Here is a 21,248-nt window from a genome sequence, read left to right on the forward strand (position 1 = left end):
AGCTTGGTAAGAGGAGGAATCCCCAGGAATCTCAAGACAAGCTGTGACTTGAGGGACACCCCAGAGAAATACTCCCGAAGGATGAACACCCACTGAGGCTGCAGCACTGAAATTCTGGGAGTGCACAAAACAGATGCATGCAAGGCTTGCAGGGACCAAGTGATGGCGGTGTTGACTTCTTCCTTCCCCACAGTGAGGTCACCCCCACGTGGACACCGTGCAGGGTCCCTCCCAACCCCCCCCTCCCCCAGGTGAGGATGCTTGTGGATACAGAAGCCAGAAAAGCTCTGCTCTAGCATTGCTGGACACAACAAGGGGTTTCAGGAGAGTCAGGCGGGCCTTGCTCTAACGCAGCAATACTTCACATTCGTGACGTCCTGTGGAACACAGTGGGGCTTTCTGAGGTATTTTCCTTCTGCAATCACGAGCAGAAGCTTCTCCCAGGCCACCCAGGAGGGGGATGCCAGCCATGAGCCCGTGCCCTGCAGGTAAGACGTATGGTAGGAGCTTGTTCTGCAAAACTGGGAGCACGGATGACTTGGACGTCACCACTAAGCTGCCTCTCAAGTGCAATTCCCGGCCTTCTTTTTCAGCTCTGTAGGCCAGAAACATTCCTAGAAAAGCTGGGAAATCTGTTCAGGTGAGAAGCTTGTAGAATATCATCAGGGTGCAGTAATGGTGAAAGCCACCACCACCTAGAACCCTGGGAGCCGCCCTACCAACTGCCCTTCCCTATGCTTTTCTACCACAGAAATGTATTCATTAAAAAAAAGTCATGTGGATGAGTTTATTCTCTTCTGCGTCTTCAAACGCATCCATGAAACTTCTCCTTAATGACCCGAACTCACCATCCGTGATACTGTCCTCTATATACCCAACTGCGGCATCCAATTCTGCATCAGAGGCGGGAGAGTAGGAAAGCCCATGACTCTCTTCCACTAGAGCATCCATCACCAGCCCCTGGACTGCATCCACCCTGGACCACCTGGATCCTTCACCTCCTACTCAGCCCTGGGGCCAGTGAGCACCTGCACCCGAGGCCCTGCCTAAATTCCCTGCGACTGCAGCCTGGTGTCCCCGCCCGGCCCCCAAACCCCACCAGGCAGCAGCAGTGATCAGAATCTTCTTTCATTTTTTTGCAAATTTTCATTGGGTTAGCACTGTAACACTGTCCTCCTGTTGTTCATCGATTTGCTCAAGTGGGCACCAGTAACGTTTTTACTGTTTGGCATATCAAATGAGTCACAGGGAGCTTGCCAGGCTCTGCCCTGTAGGCAGCAGGATACTCTTGGTAGCTTGTCAGGCTCTCCGAGTAGGGCAGAGGAATCCAACTCAGGTCGGCCATGTGCAAGGCAAATGCCTTACCTGCTATGCTATCGCTCTGGCCCCTTCGTTGGGTTATCACAGGAAATGCAACAATATTTACATCTATATTTTTATTCATTAGAAATAAGTTTAAAAACAAAATATATGGAGGGACCAGTGTTCTAGCACAGCGGGTAGGGCCTTGCCTTACATGCGGTCAACCTGGGTTCCATTCCCAGCATCCCATATGGTCCCCTGAGCACCGCCAGGAGTAATTCTTGAGTGCAGAGGTGGGTGTGACCCCAAAACCAATAATAATAATAAAATATACATACAATGATAATATATGCAAAAAACTTTTTCATGGGACCTGAAGTATAGCCACTGCTTAATATTCATTTATCATCTTTATAGAAATCTAAGTATGATGGGAGCAGATACCTGTGTGTTTAGTTCTTTACTATTTCCTGTACACCTGAGTCAACTCCAACATGTATTAAATAAATTTCCATCTAAGTGTGGGGAGTTCTGAGAGAGTGAAGGGTTCCTTGAGACTGAAAATGGGAAGCAGAATGGTTTCATTGCTACTGCAGTATGTCACAATACCCTTGCATTTACTCAAGTAGAAATCTAAACTCTCCATCTTAATAGGATGTTCTTCCGAAGTTGTTGATGTTCTTATTGGCAGTCATGTAAGACATCATAGTCTTAGAACTGGTATCTCATGTTCTTTTGCCTCCAGGAGTTTCTAGGACTGGAACATAAGCATTTGTTTAACCAAAATTGTTCCAGACTTTCACCATTTCATTGAATTAAATAGAGAGGGTTAGAAATCAAAGGTGCTGTGTAGAGATACATTGATACTACCAGTTTGCCAAAGACTAAAAATTGTAACTTCTTAGTTTAAAATGAAAGGCTTTAATTTGTTACTTTCTCTATCAAATAGGTCCAATCCCAGAACAATAACACTGGTTGGGGGTGTTAAATAACTAGTAGTGGTTGCTTCGATTAAGATGCGATTTTTAGTTAAGTTCACGAATCATGAATCACGACCATCCTGTTATTCGTCGATTGCCTCGAGCAGGCCCCAGTAACGTCTCCTTCATCCTAGTACTGAGATTTTTAAGAAAGTGCTATATTCGAGGCTCTTTAGGAGAATGAGACCCATCATTGTTACTGGTATTTGGCATATTGGGTACGCCACGGGGAGTTTGCCAGACTCTGCCGTGTGGGCAGGTTACATTCAGTAGCCTGCCAGTTGGTCCAAAGTAGGAATGAGATAATAAGATGTCATAATAAGATGTCGCACAGCCACAAATGCTTAACTTTAGTTAAGTTAAGGTAATTAATTTACCTTCATGAAGTAGAGTATAGACCAAACATTATGGCTGCTTACTACCTGTATTGCAAACCATAACACCCAAAAGGATAGATAGCAATTCTGATTGCTGGGGGTAAATTCTAAACAATAATGATGTATATTTTGTCAAAATAATGAATGTAATCAAAGTAGAGAGAGAGTTAAGTAGAAATCATCTGCCTCACAGGCATTGGGAGGGTGGGAGGGGGGTATATTGGGGTTCTTGGTAGTGAAAAAAAGTACTGGTGAAGAAAAACGTGTTCGATCATTGTATGACCGGGAATTAATCTTGAAAGCTTTGTAACTTTTCCTACAGTGAATCAATAAATAAAAAAGAGCAACCAGTGCTGACGTGGATGGGGGGAGAAAGGGACTCTCCTTCATTGTTGTTAGGAATGCTGACTGATCCAACCTTTTTGGAGAACAGTGTGGGCAGTTCCTCAAGCAGCTGGAAATTGAGCTTCAGTCTGGTTTTCACCAGCTGTCGACTCTGTGACATTGAGTGGGTTTCTTATCCTTTGTGCAACCGTTTCCTCAGGTCTAACAAGGGCTCATGGTGGAGATGGCAGAACTCTCAGGACTCCATGAACACTTTCATCTCCAAGCCTGTCTCCTAGTTGGAGGGATGCTCTGAATTCCACTTCTGACAGTGAAATCCAGTTAGAAATAAAACAAATCACTTCTGGATCAGTTAAGAATAGGCATGTGTTCTCTACCCTTTTCCCTGTCTTGTGTGTTTGGGGAACCATGTGTGGAGATGGTGAGATTAAAATTTAAAAAAGGGTACACAGGGGGCTGGAGTGATAGCACAGTGAGCAGGGCATTTGCCTTGCACGCGGCCGACCCGGGTTAGACTCCCATCATCCCACATGGTCCCCTGAGCACTGTCAGGAGTGATTCCTGAGTGCAAAGCCAGGAGTAACTCCTGGGCAACGCCAGGTGTGACCCAAAAATGCAAAAAAAATAAAAGGGCAGAGATGTTATCAGCTTCATTCTCAGAGTAACTTGATGTAGGGAAGTCTCTGACAAGTCACAGCCCTTCACACGTAGTGTACTTCCTATTTCATTAGGTACATCTATTCATCCAACAGATCCTCTATACAAAATTCTATAAATAGAAGAGGTTACAGCTTTTCACATATTGGTCAAGATTACTGCTCTCTAGAAGATCATATTCCAGAGTAGTAGGCATGGAAAATGAAATAAAAAAATTAATTCGATAGACAGGTTGTCTGAATCTCTCCTTGACCTTGTGTCAATTTCAATTTACACTGAGACAAAAGGTAAAAAGGTAAAGGCCCTCCCGTTGATCGTCGATTTGCTTGATTGGGCCCAGTAACGTCTCCATTGGAGACTTTGTTGTTACTGTGTTTGGCATATCAAATACTCTCGGTAGCTTGCCGGGGCTCTCCGAAACTGAGACAAAGAATCCTAGAAATGACAATATTTTGTTCACAATGTGCCTACTTCTCAGTAAGAGAAAACACAGAAACCTAAGAGACAAAATCTTACTTCCTTAGAAACACACTGGCACACTCAATCTGGTAGACAGAGACTGCTGCTCAGGCCTTCTTTACCTTCAAGTATTGGGGCCTTTGTCCTTCCTTATTTGGATCAAAAGGTGTCGCCTCTGTGCTGGACACAAAAGTCCTCTGTGTTCTATGAAGGGTCTAATGACTCAAAGGCCTCTGTAGGGTGGTGAGGGGTGGAGCATGTAGGTTGGGCATTCTTCCCAGACACTTGGTCTACTGAATTTCACCAAAAGTTAGTTGTGCTGGTGAAGTTTTGCTAAATATTTGTCAGAAACAAACAAAAACAACAATGTTCTGAGTTATTCTTTTAATTTTAGAGATATTTGCTATCTCTAAAGACTGAAAATACATATATATATTCATGCCATCACTATACATATATACATATATTCTCAGCTGCTTACCTTTCTCCATACTGTTTACCATGACCTCTTCTAGCCTCTATATTGTTTATCTGTCTTAATTATTGTCTGCCTCTCCATCCCTCTCCCTCAATGACTAGAGTGTGAGTTTGTGAGAAAGAGGATTTTCTTCTTCAAGTTGAATCCTGGGTTTAAGGTCTGCACCATTGCCCACAGGTTTTGTTGAATAAATATATAAGGCTTTTTGAGCCCCTGGTAGAGAGACTGGCTAATTGCCTACATACTACTGGGATTTTCTTTTCCTTTTACACCCATCTTGGTTCCTCACGCCTGAAAATATTTCTGCAATGGTAAGGGGTGCATCATCAAACTAATAACCTGAATTAGGGCACATACCCTTTGTAATATTCCTGAAGCACAAAGAAATAAACTTGCGGATTTGGTGAGTTGTTGAGTTATTTTGCTCTTCATCCTTCCCGATCACTCTATCTGGTAGACAGAGACTACTGCTCTGGCCTGCTTACCTTCAAGATAGGTAAGCACACATATGAGGCATGACTCTAACCAAGAAACTCAAGCTTTGGCTGGTACAATCTCCCAGAAAGAAATGGAGAAACTAGAGATCAGCTAGTCTCACCTTGTATCTAGAGAGAGAGGGTAATCTCTACCTCACAAGCAACCTAGAACATTGGGGGAAAGATTTTCTTTTTCTTTCTTTTTTATTGAATCACTGTGAGATACAGTTACAAATCTTTGATGTTTACGATTCAGACATACAATGATCAAACACCCATCCCTCCACTAGTGCACATTCTCCACCACCAATGTCCCCAGTATGCCCCTTCCCTTTCCAACCCTTCCCCATTATATATATATATATACATTTTTAATTTATTTTAGTGATTCACCATGAGGTACAGTTACAGACTTACAAACTTTGGTGCGTATGTTTCAGTCATACAATAATCGAGTATCCTTCCCTCCACCAGTGTCCATTTTCTCCACCAGTGTTCCCAGTATCCCTCCCATCACCACACCACCCCCCTGCCTCTGTGGCAAGCACATTCCCTTTTACTCTCTCTCTCTCTCTCTCTCTCTCTCTCTCTCTCTCTCTCTCTCTCTCTCTCTCCTCTTTGTTGGTCTTGTGGCTTGCAATAGGGGTATTAAGTAGCATCATGCTCGGTCTATAGTCTACTTTCAGCACACATTTTCCCTCCATAGCGGGTCCTCCAAGCATCCTTTACTTGGTGGTCACTTCATCTTCCAAGCTGTGGAGCAATCCCCTTGGTCCTTATTTCTACTCTCCTAGGGTGTTAGTTTCCCAATCTGTTGCTTTATATTCCACAAATGAGTACAGTTCTTCTATGTCTGTCTCTCTCTTTCTGACTCATTTCACTTAACATGATGCTCTCCATGTTGATCCACTTATATGCAAATTTCATTATTTCATCAGAAAAGATTTTCTTTCAGAGAATTCTGAGTTGATGGAAGCAGTGCACTACTTGATGCCATGAGTCCTCGCTGTTTCTAGGTCTGTCCTGCAGTCACGAGGAATTAGTTGCTGTTTCTGTGCTCATTCTGATTCTGGATGTTACTCTCCCAGCTGACTAGACAGAGTTCCAGTCACTGAAGCCAAGGGTAAGGCAGACAGACTGTGAACTAGCCCATGAGCCTAATGATGGGGGTGCCAAAGCTTTTTCCAGAGCAACCTACTTGCATGGGGAAACAAATTGAGAACTCAACACAGGTGACAGGAGACTACAGTTGAGCAAGAGGCCCTTCTGATCAGAGTCCACACAACCTGTTTTTCTGTGCACCAGGCACCTCCTTCATTGCTGAGTCAGGGCTTATCCTCGTGATCCCGCCTCTGCCCTCTGGAGGAATCCTTTCCTAGTTGTTTCCAGGAGCCTTGGGAGTTACTGCCCTGGGCCTGGTCCCTGTGATTCTCTTCTGTATTCTGAAGGTGCTGCTGGACACCCATTTCCAAGATGAGAAAACTGAGGCAAAAAGTGGACAGAGTACACGTGCCACCGGAGACCCCAAACTTAAACTCACAGCCTTCAAGTCCCAGAGTTAGCTACTTTGTCCACCAATCCTTGCTACATCCTTGCTATATCCTTTTAGATAAATGAGTTTTCAATTTCCTTTCTGTGTTGCCCTTTCCTTTCACCACAGTATCTCCCTATCTTATTCCTTTATCTCTTCCTTCCTTCCTTCCTTCTCTTCCTTCCTTCCTTCCTTCCTTCCTTCCTTCCTTCCTTCCTTCCTTCCTTCCTTTTCTCCCTCCCTCCCTCCCTCCCTCCCTCCATCACTTTCTTCCTTTCTTCCTTCCTCCCTCCTCCCTTCCTTCCTTTTCTCCCTCCCTTCATCCCTCTCTTCCTTCCTTCTCTTCCTCCTGTCTTCCCTCCAGACCTAGGTTCAAGGCCCAGTTACAGTGCTGCCATTTATGAGACAATTCACTTACCACATCTGTCTCATCATCCATAGAAATGAAAAATATTAGGTCAAGGGCTGGAGTAATAGCACAGCGGGTAAGGCAGTTGCCTTGATTGTGGCTGACCCAGGTTCAATTCCCAGCATCCCATATGGTTCCCTAAGTACCGCCAGGAGTAATTCCCGAGTTCAGAGCCAGGAGTAACCCCTGTGCATTGCCGGGTGTGACTCCAAAAAGAAAAAAAATTAGGTCAATGTGGTTATGATCACGAAGATTTGGCTGTGGGCATTTTATACAGCTCCTTGTAAAACCTCGATACTTTTTACCTGACAGTTTACCTGATGTTAGAGTAGCACTGAGCCTAATCAGTAAAGTTTGAAGCACTTTAAAATAGGAATTGAACCAGAAAAATTGAATGAAGTCAACCAGAAAAATTGAATGAAGTCATTCTACATAGGATTCTGCCTCATCTCTGTTAATTCTAGGCTACAGGACCTTGAAAGACCTATAGTGTCTGGTGCCTGATTTTGCATCCTTCTGTAGACCCATTTGTAACAGGTTGAAGCATACCAGAGACAGGGGTGAGGAAGACTTATGAAGTTCCAACTAAGGAAAGAAACTATGATTTATTTCCAAAGGACACAACTTCCTTTGAAGAACAATCCTATCAGAGAGTTTTCCGAAGAAACCAAGGACCTATGTTTCCCACTTTCCTGACCACTTTGTGGGCATATAACCTGAGTCTCTGGCTACCACACATCTCTATGGATGATGATACCAGCTTCTCAAAGTGAAAATGACATAATGAGCACAATAACAGCCTCTCCTAGAGATAGGAGGTGCCCACAAGTTCCAAGGATATTGAAAGCCCCTGGATTCAGAAAAACCCAAATGATACCCTTACTTCTCCCCCAAATCCTTAATTGTGTCTGTTTGTAGGCTGTGGGTACGGGATCTCACTGTGAGAAACCAGAGGTTGTCCGTTGGCACAAAGAGTTAAGAAACCAAGTCAGAGACACAACTTTAAGAGTTTTATTAATAATAGCAAGTGAGAGAAGCTGTCAAATTGCAGATTCGAATGCAATGTCAAACTTCAATGTGTATTTCTAATGGTATGTTTCCCACGTCTTCACCTGGCGAGCCTTGAAAGAAAAAGACATTATTTTTAGAGCTAGACATTATGTTTAGTTCAGTGTGATCTTATGTATCCAAGTTTCCTGTGTCTTCTATAATATATCGGGAGACTCTGAAGTGCATTTTAATAAGTGGCGTTGTATTTGGGATGTGTGTGTGTTTGTGTGTGTGTAGCGGGGAGCTTTTTATTTGTATGCCCACATGCAATGGAAATCATTTTTGAGATCGAAAACTTAGATTTATTAAGTGAAATGGTCTAAATTAACCTTTATTTACAATCTGGTAAGATCTGAGTTTATGTTAATCGTGACATCTTTTGTCACAGGGTTAGCGATTCTTTAGGCATGATGGATTATCCCCTTATATTTATTTGCTGTACTTCCATGAATGGAGCAGTAGCACAGCGGATAGGGCATTTGCATTGCACGTGGTTGACCGGGATTCGATTCTTCTGTCCTCTCGGAGACACCAGCAAGCTGTCGAGAGTATCCCGCCCGCATGGCAGAGCCTGGCAAGCTCCCCGTGGCATATTCAAAAAGTCAAAAATAGTAACAACAAGTCTCACAATGGAGAAGTTACTGGTGCCCGCTCAAGCAAAATTGATGAACAATGGGAGGACAGTGATACAGTGCTACTGCCATGAACACATTTTAATGACCTTTTTAGAGAGATTTTCTTTCAAACAAAAAACTGGAGTGCCCCAGATATCTCATTTCTTCACATGACCTTTCTCTATGTAACTAACCACATCTTCACAAAATGACATCAGCTGAGACAGTAAGTAAAAAGGATGGGAAATGTTCAGGACATGCAGAGGCAATAAGCATGGGTCGTGACTGAGGTGATAGGAGAGCTGAGAGGGATCCAAAAGGGGAATGACCTGATCAAGTTTAAATGGTCCACAGGTCTCTCACTAGACTACCAATTTTTTATTGTCTCTCCAACTTTTAAATTGTGGTGGGTGTCATAGTAGCACAATGAACTGAGATGTAAAGAGCTTCGAAAAAGAAATAAACTGATGTATGGGGTTGGAGTGATAGCACAGCTGGTAGGGCATTTGCCTTGCACGTGGTCAACCCGGGTTCGATTCCCAGCATCCCATATGGTTCCCTGAGCACTTCCAGGGCTAATTCCTGAGTACATGATCCAGGAGTAACCCCTGCGCAACGCTGGGTGTGACCCAAAAAGCGAAAAAATAAAAAAAGAAACAAACTAATGTAGTCAAACTAAATTATATTCACAAGTCAGATTCTATATACTACAGCAGAACTAATTTTTTTTTAAAAAATTGATTCTATCTTTTTTTTTTAAATCAAGGTTCATACCGTCATCCAGGAAAGTAGAAACTGCATCATCTGAGAAACTAGTGGATTGATTTATTCTGAAGAGGTCTCCGGTTTATTTTTGATCTATCATTGACAAAGCACATGGCACGTGTAAAGTGTTGGCCCACATAGCCTGAACTGAATGGTCCTGTCCAAGGGGGTGATGCTCTTGAATCCGTTTCTTCGTCCTGTATTACAGATGAGGGTTAGGTGAATGTAACAAATTAATGAAATTATATTAAAGGAAAATTAAATACATAAAGCAATTATCAACAACTTACACAATTACAGTGTCGACTGGACCTTGCCATAAGTTTGGTGCCGATGGAGAACACCAAAAGCAGGCCTGTCATTCTGTCCTTCAACTACCAGGTAGGATGGTTTTTGATAATTAAGAACTGGGAGAATGGGAGAGAATGAGTACCTTTCCCAAGCAAGGATTCAGAGATACTCCTTGCTCAGGAGTCTGCCTAGATGCCCCCCCCCATTTGACAGAGGGTTCACATCTCATGGTCCTTGCCATGAATATACACAGAACTTTCTGGATATGAAGATTATCCACATCTATGGGAGATGTGTAGAATATTTTCTGACTGAAAAAAGATTACCAAAACAATCTATTGATAGTCATTTTCATATCCTTGAATCCATAGGTCCTTTTGGAAGGAAAGGAGACCATGAGATGCAGAGTAATTTTATGGAAAGTGAGGTGGGATTCTATATAATAGTATAAACACCATTATTAGGCTCTGATTCCAGGAATAAGATTTCTTGCTGTAGGATCGGATAATATAGCAGTATGATAGATGTGTAGGACACAAGTGTAACTGTTCACAGGAGTACCACTGGTGGGCTCTACTGATATTGGCACTATAGGTAATTAACAGATTTTGCTCTTAACTCTTTCATCCCTCATATAAAATATCCACACAAAACTTCAGTTGCACATCTTATTTTACATATAATACCTAAGTTCCTCCAGTATAATGCAGTCAGCATATTTACCAGTAGAAATATGAGGTTATGACAAAATTTTCATATATTTGAATATGCAAACTTTGTACACAGCACACACCTTAATGTGGAAATGTTGAATTTTTACCATGAATATTGTGAAATTTGTCATTCACGGTCTCTGTGGCTACTACTCTAATAGGAACACAGATGAGAGTAAAATTCATGCAATAACCCAATTCTATTTATGATCCGATTCTATTATGTCCAAGATCTGCTATTGCCAAGAGAGATAGTGCATTGTTTGAGGATAACCCTGCCCCCCGCCACCCCCCTCCAACCCCTTAACACACACACAGACACGCAGACTAACACAAAGACACACACACACACATCGGTGGTGTATCCAAGAAGCACAAACTCATGTCCTGCTACACATGAAGTACCTAGGGATTCTGCAATATCCAGTACTGATTGTATTTGAGAGCACAGGAGACTTGTAGCCACATGGGGCTGTCTCGGAAAGTGGCAGAGGAAGGATATTCTTCTCAAAGAGAAACCAAAAGCAACCAAAACTTAGTGATGTATAAAAGAACATGTTCAGTAAGAGCAAATCCTTCATTCCTCATCTCACAACAATAGGCATAACACTTGCCGTATCCTCTTCACGTTCATTGTCCTTCGTCATAGGGGAGTTGATAGTGTCTACAATGGGAACTGCAGGGTCTGGTGCAGATGAAAGGCAGGGAGTAACAGACATTTCAATCGAGAGATCTGTGCAAAGGAGACAAAAACCATGACTCCATTCACCATCTCATACTCAGGTCCATGAAGCAGAAGTAGAGCTGTGCCCCTTAGTTTCAGGTGAAGCCCAGCACCCAGGAGGATGTACACTGCAAACCGGTTCCTGTCTACTCATGTCATGGTCAAGCCAGATATCACAAAATCCTGAACGAGCAAACTCCATCCCCAAACAGATAGGCGTTGCATGGAATCAGAGTCCGGATCTTCACACTGATGATATATCAGGTGGGAGAAGACCAAAGCCCTCACTCATGACCTGAACACGTGCTAAGGAGCATAATAAGCTCACCCAGCCTAGTTTAAGCTGCAAACTTCTGACGAAGGCCTTGCAGCTCGGAGTAAAAGAAATAGCAATGCGTTGTGGCCGTTCCGACTTGCTTCTTTCCTACAAACTCCTCATTCCTTGTAGATTAATCTTTCTCTTACTGATCCTTTTAGTTTGTTTCTTTTGGTGGAACCATACCTTGCAGTGCTCAGGACTTACTCCTGGCATTGTACTCAGAGATCACTTATGGCATTTCTCAGGGGACCATGTGATGCCGGAGATCAAACCTGGGTTGGCTGAAAGCAAAGCAACTGTGCCGCTCACTGTACACTCTTGCTGGCCTTCATTTTTGGCTTCGTGGGGGCTTCTGACCTGGGCTTCTATTCCATCAAAACTCCCTAACATTTAAACTTGTCTCTATTATATGGGACACCTATAGGCCTTTGGACTTCCATTCTCATAAGAACTGCAGAAGGTCTGTGCACGTTCACCAAATCGCATTCCCTCCCTTTTGCAAAATCACGCCTTCACTCTCTTTAGAAGTTCAGTTAACTGAGGTGTTAACTCATCACCAATATACTTCTAAAGACAGGCGAGATATTTTGTCATCACTCTCAGCCCATTCCTGGCCTTGCATGCTCCACAACTCTTTCTTTTTGTTATAAGCAGAGTGAAACTATGAATGTGCTCTGGTAATCACTTCACACTGCTCATATGATCTCACCAGAAGACTGAGGTGGAGTAGAGAGTATTGGTTCCTGGAAATTGCCATGAGGTGGTAGAGCTGATGTTGCAGTATCTACATTGATTGAGTTCCGCTGTTCCAGAGAGTCTGGCCTGGTCACAGGTTCATGCTGAGGTTGTGGAGTAGCAGCAATACTCGTGTCCTGCTTTACAAATTGAAGGTAAATGGATAGGTCAGATAAATGCAGTGACATCTAGAGAAGAAGAAACCCAATAAAGTAATGTGTCAAGCACCTTACACTATATATGCAAAATAGAGCGGTATAAACCACACACAATATTGGAGAATGAGACCTTCTAAGGTCCCTGCCAGCATCTGAGTGTAAGTAGAGATTACCTGAAAGAAGGTACAGGTGCTACCTCTTAAGACTCTCTCCGTGGATATAGACTGAAGAGTCCTTCCCTAGCATGCCACCAGAGGTAATGTTAACCAATCACATGCCTTATGCCAAAAAACATAATAATAATAATACTCACTCCATAAGGCCTGAAACCCTTTCTCTGTCTACCTACCTCCCCACAGAAATATAGAATTCTACCATTAAGAACTGAAAGACTAAGACTAGAAGAACAATTTTTTTCTAATTAAGAATTCACGTTTCCAGGGCTGGAGTGAAAGCACAGTGGGTAGGGTGTTTGCCTTGCACATGGCGAATCCAGGTTCGATTCCCAGCATCCCATATGGTCCCCCGAACACCGCCAGGAGTAATTCCTGAGTGCAGAGCCAGGGATTAACCCTTGTACATCGCCAGGTGTGACCCAAAAATCAGAACATTAAAGAATCCACATTTCCCAGAAGAGGATTCTGAGCTAATCAAGACTCTGCCTGCACCAATGACATCTACCCACCAGCCTCCCTCCTGTAACAGACAGACAGACAGACAGACAGACAGACAGACAGACAGATCTTTATGTTGCTGCCTTGGATCAGACACACACCACGCATCTTTTGGGAGATGAGAATTGCAAAATCCCTGTGGAACAGTTGCAGTTTCTGATAGAAGATTCCTTGATTAACCTAGTGAAGTTACTAATGTGTTATTTATTTCACAGGTCTTTATGTAAGTATGAGCATACATGTGTTTCAATTTTAGAAATAAGGTCCCATGGTGTGCAATTAGACAATATAGCAGTGTCATTGATGCAAAGGACCCAAATTTAAGATGCATATACTGCTGAAGGACTACTCTGATGCTAGTTTAATGAATGACTTCCCCTTTCTTTATTGATTTGTGTTACATAGAGCATCTCTACACAAACATATCATTTTTGATATTTTAAATATTTTTACAAATATTTCACTTTGCTTGTTGGGATCAGTAACTTTCATTCTTCGCTGTACACAGCACACATCTACTTAATAATCTGTCTGCACCAAACTCTTTTGTGTGCTCAGTTTTGCCACCTGGCATTGGGGGCCTTCTCTTTTCTTTCAGTCCTACCCATACACACAACACTTTTGGGAATAGAGGTTTGTCAGTTCCTACAGAGCTCAAGTTCTTAAAATGCGGGTTGCCCATTAGTGGAATATAAAGTATCAGAATGGGAGACTAACATCCAAGAATAGTAGAGATAAGTACCAGGAGGATTACTCCACACTTAGATGCTGGCCTCACATGCTGGGGGAAAAATGCATCTCAGATAGAGAAGGACCACCAAGTAAAGGCCCTCATAAAGGGTGGGAGATGCAGGCTGAAAGTAGACTATAGACCGAACATGATGGCCACTTAATACCTCTATTGAAAACCACAACATCCCCAAAGAGAGAGAGAGAGAGCAAAAGGGAATGCCCTGCCACAGAGGTGGGGTGGGGTGGGGTGAAGGGGACGGGTTGGGGGTGGTGGGAGGAATGCTGGGACCATAGGTGGTGGGAAATGGGCACTAGTGCAGGCATGGGTACTCGATCATTGTATGACTGAAACGCAAGCACAAAGCTTTGTAAGTCTGTAACTATATCTCACAGTGATTCACTAATAAAAAGTAAAATAAAATGTGAGTTGCCACCTCAAAAGTTGTCTATAGTTGAATGATTGTTGTGAAAATTTGGGCAATAGTAAAACATGCTACAACCAAAAAATCACCATATCACTGTATCACCGTCATCCCATCGTTCATCGATTTGCTCGAGCAGGCACCAGCAACGTCTCCATTCATCCCAGCCCTGAGATTTTAGCAGCCTCTCCTTTCTTGTCCTTCCCAATGGTGCCGTATTGGAGGCTCTTTCAGGGTCAGGGGAATGAGACCCATTATTGTTACTGTTTTTGGCATATCGAATACACCACAGGGAGCTTGCCAGGCTCTGCCTTGCGGAGTACCAAGCTACTCTCAGTAGCTTGCCGGGATCTCCAAGATGGAAGGAGAATGTATATAAGAGAATACGAGCAAGTATGTTAAAACCAAACACATGTGTGTTGCTTTAGGTACATCAGTGGGCTAGACTATAAAAGGTCGAATGCGGCTGCATGCGTGCTTCCGGGAGTTTTGTTTTATAGTCTCTGGATCTTGGCCATTGATGGGATTGCATGGAGCCAGGCCAGTTTGTGGGTGTGACTGCCGAGCTACTGGCAAACAGGGGATCTGGGTGGAGGAGGCCCAGTCCTGATCTGAGCAGGCTTGGAGATCTCAGCCCCGGGTCCCGCATACCTGGGTTCCTCTGCCGGTTCCTTCATGCCCGAGGCTTGTCCGAGTGTGGAGTGTGGACTTGAGTAGGGCTGTGGCTGGGTTCTGGAGGTTTTTGGTTGCTGGGGCTTGGATTGGGGAGGGGAGGGAAACTTAATCTGTCCCCCTCCGAGGGGCCTCATCGAAGACAGCCTGGGGCGGGGGCAGGAGATTCTGCATCAAGGCAGAATCAAAAAATATATATGTAAAATAAACTGGGTAATGAATATGATGTATCTCTGTCAGCACTTTGTCATGTGTCTTTTCTTAAAATAGGTCACGAGAAGAAAAAGTTTAAGAAGGTATATTTAAGAGAGCAACTGTAAATCACGATAATGTTTTAGGATGCTAATGAGATTCTATCCATCTTGGTCCACTGGTGATTTTGGTTATTATGGAAGACATGAGATCAAGAGTGAAAGAGAGGTAAAATTAATCTATTGTGTATAATGTTACTCCAAATAGCAGATTTTAACACAAATGTGTTTTCCAATGTTCCCATGAAATATATGATACTGTTTTCTTATTTTCCTTTCCTCTTTCTTCCTTCCTTCTTTCTTTCTCTCTTTCACTTTTTTCTTCTCTCCTTCCTTCCTTCCTTCCTTCCTTCCTTCCTTCCTTCCTTCCTTCCTTCCTTTATTCCCCATACCTCAGTGGCACTAGAGCTTCTATCTGGCTCTATGCACAGGTATTACTACTTCAAGCAGTACTCTGCAGACGATATGTGGAGTTGGAGTTCATACCATGTGAGACAAGTGTCTTCCCTGTATATTACCTCTGGCCTAACAAAACTGAGATGCTATGACATGTGCACAAAGCAGAACAGAACTTGTTCATGTGAATACGGAAGAAGATTGGATAATTCACACCTGTAGTTAATCTATGATTTTCATTTCACTATGTCACATCCACTCTACCTTATCACAAAATGACTTTTATGAGACAAATTTTAGGTCACTGCTACCTGTAATCCACATAGAAAATTTTAGGTGTTTTTTTTATAGTAGCCATCCCAGTCGTCTTGGGCAGTCTCGAGTTACTTCCAGATATGCTTATGGTACCATGTAGTAATGAAGATAGACTCACAGCTTTTCACATGATATGCACATGCCCTAACACTTGAAATATTGGCCTGATTGTTTTGTTGTGTTGTAAGAGTAATCACACCATGAAAATATTCACAGAACGCATAAACCAGAAAGTAGAGATCAGGATTCACTGTGGTTTTGAAAACATCAAAATTTCCAAAGAGTTAATAGTTATAGCTAATGGGAGTGAAAACATTGACAGCATTACCTTTTGCTTCTCGGTGTCCTTAGGCTGATTCGAAGTGCCACTTTCCCCAGCTTCCAGAAAACGTACTGTCTCTGATAATGACAAAGGAGTGAGGAACTTCACCTGATTTGCATAATCAAGCGGAGAGAAAATGAAATCCCTCCCTTCCCTGTCTCTCATGCGCACACTCAGTTCCACTACTCAAAAGCATTGATGAACCACATGATTCAGATGAGCCCTCAGGACAAGAGGAAGTCCGAAATAATTCCATAGGGACCTGTTCAGGTATTTTCAGAACTAAAATAGTACCTTTGGACACTTCAAGACTCAACTAGACACTGACACTAAAGAAAGGGTTTCAAATAAGTTATTAGGAAAACCACAATTTCATTTTGTTAAGATATTTTTATAAAAAAGAATAGCCTGGAACAGGCCTTACTATCTTACCAACAACTGGCTCACCATCAACAGAATGTGTCCCATTTCTATATTTTTTCCATCCTAAGTCTTTATGTTAATCAACTTCTATAATATTTTAGGAATTTTACAGAGGTGTGTAGTTTCACTGATGACATAGAAGAGTAAATTTACATGGCAATGTATGAATGAATTACTATAGTTAGCCATAACATAGTAAAACAAAAAAAAATCCCAGGAAATCATTTGACAGTGTTTAAAAAAAATACCTTCTTTTTCGTATAAAGAAGAGACAAAAACTTCACAATTGACTCACAGAGCAAAACTGTTCTAACCCATTTTTCTCTTGGGCAAATTTCAATTATAGAAACCCAACATCAGGAGAGAGCTTCGAGATTCCACAGGAGGAGGGGATGAGCCTCTCCAATTTCAAGGAACAGGCCCAGAAAAGAATTCTTTAGGGCACCAATGATATTAGCACCTGTCACTCCTAGAAACAGGCAGCTGTTTCAGGTAGTGCTTAGGATCACTTCAGGGAACATGATAACTTCCCAAGAGTTAAGTGACTGTACTTCACAGAATTTCCCTATACCTACTTGTCTCTGGAAAAGTCTTCATTCTAGGTCTTTGTGCCATTTGCCTCCTGAATTCTTCACGCCGCCTCATTTCTTGTTCTATATCCAGTCTTGAAGATGGGAAGAAGATTGGGCTTCAATTAGAATTACAAACTGCGTCCTTCACTAGACATTGAACAGCTCAGCTGAAAAACTTCAACTTTAACCCCAAGTGTAATTATCACTATTCAGTACCTCTGTTTCAAGTCATCAAGTTCCCTGATCTTCTGCGCCAAATCCCAGTTCATCTTAAAATCTTCTGTCTGTGGGACAATAACACACCCATATTCAGTCATGGCCAAGAATACACAAAGGAAAGAGGAGAAAACAAAAGAAAACATACCCTGTTAGCATCAGTAGCTGCCTTCAAAGTAGTTATCTGAAAAAAATTCAACACATCAAAACCCCTGAGTTTTGTGCTCTGGGACCATTACAAAGTCTGCAAAAGGCGTTCGTATCCAGGGCAGATGCAATTACCTGTTTTTGGAAGGAGTTCTCTATTTGTTTCAGTTTTTCTTTCGTGCTTTCAATTTGTTGCCTATGAGATAGATGGTTCTTGTCACATAAAGCACAATATGAGCTTGAACATAAATTATCTCCCTTGGGTTTTTATGCTCACATCTTTCCCCTGATGTAATTTCTCCATTGTCATGTAACTTTTTCCTGATTATAAAAGTGCTCTAGGTGAAACATTATCATTTTGATTCCAAACCTATGTTTTTATGCCTTCAGTGTTCACAACGGATATAATTTCCTTACCCATTACAAGAATTTCCCTGACTTATCAGGTGATAAGTATCTTCCATCAGAACACACTAGTCTCCTTTCATTTATATCTCTATCATATTCCAGGAGTTAAAAACCCATGTCCCAGGTGTCACAAACGTATCTATACATGTAATTGATCTTACATAACATTGTTTCTTAAAGACTAGGATATTATACCAGGCCCCCAAAACGTTTGCATAAACTAAGTTTCCACATAGTTTAGACAGCATTGTGAATCAGAAGCCACCATAAGTAACAATTTTGGGGTATACTTTTTTGTAGAACAATAATTCTTGTGTCACTTCTCTTTATGTATGTCTTTTGAACATTTACTTCTATTAGTATGTTACCTCAGGATAAATCTTGTGTACATATTAAAAACAAAGAGTCAAAGGGGACTCCTAAGCCTTTTATAGTTGGGATTTGAACTCACTTAAAGACGTCCTGTTCATATGTAGCTAATTTTAACATTTCTTCTGCTTTATATATCTCTTCCTCCAGTAAGCCTCTTTCTTGTTGCGTTTCTTTAAGCTTCCTATCATGGAAAAGAGGCACAGTTGTCCATCATGCCAACTGTATACTCATTTAAAGGGATCAGTCATGCTAGCACCTCTGATCATCTGCCAGAACTAAACTCCTGGCAATATAAATCAACATTTTTCAAAATATTTTTTACCACTCAATTCCTAGCACGAAAGTTTAGCACTGCACTGTAGCAGTCCTAAAGTCGTCCTGTTGTTCATTGATTTGATCGAGCGAGCACCAGTAGTATCTCCATTGTGAGACTTGTTGTTACTGTTTTTGGCATATCGAATTTGCCACAGGGAGCTTGCCAGGCTCTGCCACGTGGCCAGGACACTCTCTGTAGTTTGCCGGGCTCTCTGAGAGGGATGGAGGGATCAAACCCAGGTTGGCCACGTGCAAGGTAAATGCCCTACCCACTGTGTTATCGGTCCAGCCACATAGTCAATAGACCTGTATGAAAATGCACATTATCACTTATTACAACAATGAAAGGGGCTGGAAAGATAGTTCAGTGGTTAAGGCAAGTGCTTTGCATGAAGCCAACCTGACTCAGACCCTGGTTCGATACCTGGCCCAAGCATTGAACCAGCAGAGAATCACTGGGAGCCCAACCCCCTCCCCCAGACCTCCTTAGCACTGCTTGTGAGTACCCTTCCCCAACAAAACAGAAAAATCAAAACCAACAATAAGAGTTAATGATAAATGTCCTAAAGAATGGAAATAGCAAGGCGGGATGCAGTCATGGCTGGTGGGAGTGTCCACTCTCTGGAAAACAGTATGAAGACTTTGCCCCAAAATTAAAAATATCACTTTCGGTGGACCCAGTGATTCCAATCACTGCTATCTACTCCAAGAACATAAAATCTTTGAATTCAAAAAGATGCATGCACAACAATGTTCACTTCAGCACTCTGAATAGTCAGGATGTGGAGAAAAAAGTTGTGACTCACATACACAATGGAATCCTAATCTGCAACAAGAAAAGGTGCAATCTTTAAAAAAGTTGAATGCAATTTTAAAAGGGCAACGTGTTCAGATTGAAATCTAAAGAGCAGTAAAATGAATCCAGGGACAATCAGAGATGAAGGGATTAATTCCTATACTACTTTCACTGCTCCAATGTGATACTAGGAATGCTTGGTCAGAAAGAAAAATTCTGGTTTTAGTAATCAAGGTAGATATTTCAGACACTACTTGTGCTGAAAAATCTAAAAAAAAATTTGGGAACAGGATCTGAAGCGAGAGCACAGTGGGTAGGGTGTTTGCCTTGCATGCAGCTGACCCGGTTCAATCCCTGGCATCCCATATGGTCCCCCACCGCTCCCAGCACCACCAGGTGTAATTCCTGAGTGCAGAGCCAGAAGTAACCCCTGAGTATTGCTGAGTGTTACCCAAAAAGTACACACACAAAATAAATGTGGGAACATAAGCAAGGATAAATACAGTTTTGTCATTGGGGGTACATTCATTCAACAGATTAGTAAGAATTCACATAAGAACATCATACGCATTGATCTTAAGGGTTTCCTCCTGATAATTAAAGGTGGACATCGTGTTCATATTGTTGTTTTCAACGAGTTGATTGAGTTCCTCTTTTTTAGACTTGCTGAGCAGCATCAGTCCATTACAACTATCTTCCAATGTCCTTATTTTTTCTGTAAAGGAAGAATTATTTTTGATGTCTCTGTTCATTGGTTTTGGTAGAAGAGAAGAGCAGAAACCCTGAAGCAGAAATACACTTCCCCTTCCCAATTCTAACTGACTTCCTATCTGAATATTTTATTTCCTCCCAACAATCAACCTATCTTCTATGCGATGTTTATGACCTCTAATTTTTATCAGTTCTGAATTTTCGACGTTATCTTTCTGTGAGATAAGATCAGCCTGTGAGAAAAGAAGGAGAAAAGTAGCAGCATCCAACAAATATTTGCCACCAATGCTCCATGTTAAAGTTATTGTTCCAGGTATAGCTCAGAAAAATGTAACAGAACAAAAATAATTGTAGGGAAAAAATCGTGAGTTACAAATATTATGTGGACCCACAGATTTATTGTTTACTGAATAATGGGCCAGATGGCCAGATGTGAAGGCAAAAGCAAATGTATTGGAAAATTGCTCAACTAGATACTCCTTTAATGACGTTTTATAATGGCTCTTATATTGATGCCTTCCCTTAATTCACACAGCAAGTCCTCCTCTTTTCAGCATTGTTTGGGGCAGGGACCCTTAAACTAGGTTTGATGGCTTTATTTCTCATCTATTCACTGGGCTATCCTATTTATTTTGGAATACAACCTTGAAGGGTCAAAAATAACACCCATTGCAAAAGGTAGATATGCTTTCTGTTTTTTATTTTACTTTTTTGATTGAGTCATTGAGATAAGCTTTCTGCTCTTAAGTCAAAAAGTTATCATGGTATTGGGGCTGGAGAAATAGCTCAGCGGGTAGGGTGTTTGCCTTGCACGCGGCCAACCCGGGTTCGATTCCCAGCATCCCATATGGTCCCCTGAGCATCGCCAGGGGTAATTCCTGGGCGCAGAGTCAGGAGTAACCCCTGTGCATTGCCGGGTTTGACCCAAAAGGAAAAGAAAAGTTATCACGATATTAACTGCAGAAATATCAAACCAATATCAAAAGTTGGTGCAGATTTTATATGACCACACTTTCTTATGGTGACTAGCATGAGGAAGTGGTAATGTCAAGTCACCGATATATCAAAAAACTTAAAGCCATATGATGGAAAAGCTTAGCAGTCAAACAAACTCTTCCTAT

General features: G+C 42.1%; 1 pseudogene; it reads right to left on the reverse strand.

Annotated features, from left to right (window-relative positions):
- Positions 1-345: 345 nt before the first annotated feature.
- Positions 346-951, reverse strand: LOC130045918 (ADP-ribosylation factor-like protein 2-binding protein; annotated as a pseudogene).
- Between the last annotated feature and the right edge of the window lie 20,297 nt (positions 952-21,248).

This window comes from Sorex fumeus, unplaced genomic scaffold (genome assembly GCF_029834395.1).
Source record: "Sorex fumeus unplaced genomic scaffold, SorFum_2.1 ptg000130l, whole genome shotgun sequence".
NCBI lineage: Eukaryota > Metazoa > Chordata > Mammalia > Eulipotyphla > Soricidae > Sorex > Sorex fumeus.